General features: G+C 42.3%; 1 long non-coding RNA gene across 1 annotated transcript; it reads right to left on the bottom strand.

Moving 5' to 3' along the window:
- Window positions 1–2,865: 2,865 nt before the first annotated feature.
- Window positions 2,866–3,900, bottom strand: LOC113219619. The gene is made up of 2 exons (XR_003306595.1): window positions 3,771–3,900; window positions 2,866–3,201 (listed from the first exon to the last, which is right to left on the bottom strand). It is a non-coding gene; the product is annotated as an uncharacterized LOC113219619 (long non-coding RNA).
- Between the last annotated feature and the right edge of the window lie 921 nt (window positions 3,901–4,821).

Below are 4,821 nucleotides of genomic sequence, written 5' to 3'. Positions count from 1 at the left end.
CCATACTTCTTGCAGGCTTTGTTCATTTCTTTTTCTTCTTTTTTCTTTTGGTTTCTCTTCTCGCTTCATTTCATTCATTTGATCCTCAATCGCTGATACTCTTTCTTCCAGTTGATCGAGTCGGTTACTGAAGCTTGTGCATTTGTCACGTATTTCTCGTGTCATGGTTTTCATCTCTGTCATTTCGTTTATGACCTTCTCTGCATTAATTAGTCTAGCTGTCAATTCTTCCACTTTTTTTTCAAGATTTTTAGTTTCTTTGCGCTGGGTACGTAATTCCTCCTTTAGCTCTGAGAGGTTTGATGGACTGAAGCCTTCTTCTCTCATCTCATCAAAATCATTCTCTGACCAGCTTTGATCCGTTGCTGGCGATGGGCTGTGCTCCTTTGCAGGAGGAGATGCGCTCTTATTTTTTGAATTTCCAGCTTTTCTGCCCTGCTTTTTCCCCATCTTTGTGGTTTTATCTGTCACTGGTCTTTGATGATGGTGACGTACTGATGGGGTTTTGATATAGGTGTCCTTCCTGTTTGATAGGTTTCCTTCTGACTGTCAGGACCCTCAGCTATAGGTCTGTTGGAGATTGCTTGAGGTCCACTCCAGACCCTGTTTGCCTGGGTATCAGCAGCAGAGGTTGCAGAAGATAGAATATTGCTGAACAGCGAGTGCACCTGTCTGATTCTTGCTTTGGAAGCTTCCTCTCAGGGGTGTACTCCACCCTGTGAGGTGTGGGGTGTCAGACTGCCCCTAGTCGGGATGTCTCCCAGTTAGGCTACGCAGGGGTCAGGGACCCACTTGAGCAGACAGTCTGTCCCTTCTCAGATCTCAACCCCTGTGTGGGGAGATCCACTGCTCTCTTCAAAGCTGTGAGACAGAGTCGTTTGCGTCTGCAGAGGTTTCTGCTGCTTTTTGTTGTTGTTGTTGTTTAGCTGTGCCCTGTCCCCAGAGGTGGAGTCTACAGAGACAGGCAGGCTTCCTTGAGCTGCTGTGAGCTCCACCCAGTTCGAGCTTCCCAGCAGCTTTGTTTACCTACTTAAGCCTCAGCAATGGCGGGCGCCCCTCCCCCAGCCTCGCTGCTGCCTTGCGGTTAGATCGCAGACTGCTGTGCTAGCAATGAGGGAGGCTCCGTGGCCGTGGGACCCTCCCGGCCAGGTGCGGGATATAATCTCCTGGTGTGCCCGTTTGCTTACAGCGCAGTATTGGGGTGGGAGTTACCAAATATTCCAGGTGTTGTGTGTCTCAGTTCCCCTGGCTAGGAAAAGGGATTCCCTTCCCCCTTGCGCTTCCCAGGTGAGGCGATGCCTCGCCCTACTTCAGCTCTTGCTGGTCGGGCTGCAGCAGCTGACCAGCACCGATTGTCCGGCACTCCCTAGTGAGATGACCCCAGTACCTCAGTTGAAAATGCAGAAATCAGCGGTCTTCTGTGTCACTCGTGCTGGGAGTTGGAGACTGGAGCTATTCCTACAATGTGATTTTTCTTTTAAGTCTTTCACACTTCAGGAAAATACTACATTCATCCATGTTGTGATTCATATCAGACAGTTTTTTACTCAAAGATAACACAGATACCTATTCTTATTCATACTTTGAAACTATATTTTACCCTAGACTGCCTTGGTTCAAAGGCCTGGTTTTGACATCACTGTGGCAAATTACATAAGCTCTCTGCTTTCATTTCTGTTTCTGTAAATGCAGGATGAAAACAGTATGTATCTCCTAGGATGGCTGTCAGGAGTGAGTGAGACAGGACATGAAAGGCATGTTGCCCTTGTGGGCATGTTATATAGGGCTGGCTCTAGGAGGAAGGCTGTGTCTTTGTTCAGAAATCCCTGGAACAACTTAAATGTCTTTAGAAATGACAAGTGTCTGAGTTATCCAGTTAGTTCCATAAACAGGTTCTGGAAGACATACTAGATAGAACTCAGCCCATCAGTTCTGAGTGAGGCACATACCACGTGGGCTTGGGATGTCCTTAACCCATTTATGCCTAAGGTTGCAATTTTTTGAATTTTTCCAATCAGACCTTGGCGATGACCTTGAGCAGTAGGATATAAATAACTCCCACATGCTTAGCGTTCCAATAATGGAACACTAGGCATAAACAGGTTTTCTTTGGCTCCACAGTCAACCACGACTAATATCTCTATCTCAGCTTCTGCTGATGCCCTAGTTCAGGGCTCTGCATTCTGTGCCAGGGAAGCTCAGCCCCTTAACATGGATGTGCCACATGACAGGCAATAATATATTGGTCCCATTAGCTCTTCCTGGAGCAGTCATAATGAATTACAGTCATGACAGACACATGTAAGAAACTTAACATTTGCTAAATATGTACATAAGTCTTCATCACAGCATCATTTATGAAAACAACTAAACATTCACTAATGGTGCCAGTGGAATAAATCAGAGAACATCCCCTGCTACGTAACTCTCTACATACATCAAAGAGAATGGTGTGGCTTTGCTTTTTCAACAATCTACTGAGCGGCCATGGGCATGTGGATATGGCCATGAATGAGCAAGATTCTCTAATCCTGTAGAAGTTAAGTTATGCCAGATAACTTGCTGCTTCAACAAAAATATTTAGCTTTTTAAATACATGTTGTAGAATGCTAAAAACAACAACCACCACCTAGAATTTGCCTGTATGCAGCCAGTAACATGTCTATTTAACCTGGACACCTTTTGAGGAATATTCTCAGATTGCCGCCATGCTGTTTATAAGACATTGTTCGTTATATACCTGTTTATGAATGAAAAGAAACGTAAGGAGTGGGTACGAAGACTTCTATCTATGAATGATTAAAAAGGCCAGAGTACGAATACTTCTTGGACTTCTGGTAGTAAATGTAGAAAACATTTTATAAATCCTGTAAATAACCTGTTTATTTTTTATAGAAAGCCACAACAGAAAATGATTAGTATATAACTGTGTAAGAACACTTACATCGATTACAATCAACAAATGCTTCAAATGCGTATTTTAAAAATAGTTTTGAGTGTTAATTATGGGAGGGCCTTGATGGGATCATTTTGTGAACAGTTCGCTTTTATAACAAACTCAAGATGCAGCTTGCCAGGAAGCTCTTTTAGACATAAGCATTTTTATCAAACTGTTTTGAAGGGTTTGTTGTTTTAAAATCTTCTCCACCATGATACTTTGTCCGAGAAGACATGACAGATGTGGCCCCGTTGTATGCGTATCTGAAAGGTAAAACATAGTTTGGTAGGTTCTATTCTACGCATAGGGCAAACAAAAATGGGAAGAAACTGTTTCAGCCCGTCTTTGCCAATATCTAAATGTAAGTCTTCCTCTTTCTTAGATAGCTTTCTTCTCTCTTGCCCCAAGAAGTATTTTCAGTGTCATGTCTGCATAACTGGTGGGATGGAGAATCTCTGCAGAAGAAACTCATGACTTGGTCATTTGTTCAGTTATCCTCTTACAAAACCATGTTTTAAAACTCGTCTCCCTGGAACCCAGGAGACTTAGTGGAGGCCATCAACATTCCTGCCTACCTACAGGAAAATTATGACGAGGCCAAAGTGAAGAAGAACATGTCCTCATATTCAGACCCTTATTTCTACTTACAGAATTTTCTTTGGAATATAATAATGGTAAAACTTCAAAAAATTAACTGTACTCCTAACCTTTTCCAATTCTGGATTTTGGAAGTTTCTAAGAATCATATGAACTATCTGTAATTTGTCCCACATGTAATGATTTAGAATAGCATTCTACTTTTTAACAGATCATTTTTGTCTCTTTTTCATACCTGGGTGTTTTGTTGTTGTCAGATATTGAAAAGCAAAATATGACACCACCAATTATGCACAGTGAGGCTCCTGCCCATCCAATAAACAGAGCGGCTCCTAATTCATACCTGTGAGAAAGCATTACACAAGTATTACAGCTCACTTATTTGGGGAGTAAACAGTATTTAACACTGATAGTCAACATTTACTAAATGCTCATTATGTTTTTTTGCTATTGAAAATTGTAAAGGAAATAATAACACCTTGTGGCTGTGAAATGCTGTAAACTCTTCCCAAAGTGTTTTTATAGCCATTAGACCATCCCAACATCCTGAAAGGAAATGAGGGCATCCACGGGGGCAAGGTCAAAGCAAAAGTAGTCACAGCCAGGGTCTCCTGACTCAGCCAGCACCTTTCCTCTGCACTCTGCCTTAACCTTGCCAAGCTTTCCGTCTGTCTGCTATTCTGTTCTGCAGCGCAAATCATGTAGGCAGACCATAGTTAGAAAACGAAAGGTTGCTTTTGCTGTCATGTTAGTTCAATTTAGTAAATGTTCACTAAGCACCTGCTATGTGCAAATCGTCATTAATCACTGCAGTCTAGTGGGGAAATGAATCAATAGCTATCATTTAGTGATAAATTACTATTACGCATCTCCCAGATGGCAGGTCATAGTGCTCTGCCGATGACCACAGCAGGAGCAGATGCAAAGATAAACGAAACACTCCTTCCCTAGGAAGGCCATGAAACAAATGTATGAACAGTGCTACTGAGGACAAAAAGCAAGATCACTTACAGTAGCGGACTAGAGGAAATCCTTTCAGTTCACCCAGAGAGCAAGGAATGAGAAAAGTACACCAAAATCTCAGCGACTATGTGTGTTCTCATGTTTGTTTAGCTTTCTCCAGAAGAATAGGTTGATTTTAGGTTTTTGTTTGTTTTTATAAAGAGTAACTCTCATTTGGGGCCCATAAACTTCCATTGCAAAACAAAAGAAATCTCAGTGCTTTTCAGTGTAAAATAAAGCCAGGGTCGGAGGGTCTGTTTTGATAGCACAGAAGAGAGTAAGAG

This window comes from Piliocolobus tephrosceles, unplaced genomic scaffold (genome assembly GCF_002776525.5).
Source record: "Piliocolobus tephrosceles isolate RC106 unplaced genomic scaffold, ASM277652v3 unscaffolded_25, whole genome shotgun sequence".
NCBI classification, from domain to species: Eukaryota; Metazoa; Chordata; class Mammalia; order Primates; family Cercopithecidae; genus Piliocolobus; species Piliocolobus tephrosceles.
This window is presented reverse-complemented; position numbering and strand designations above follow the sequence as displayed.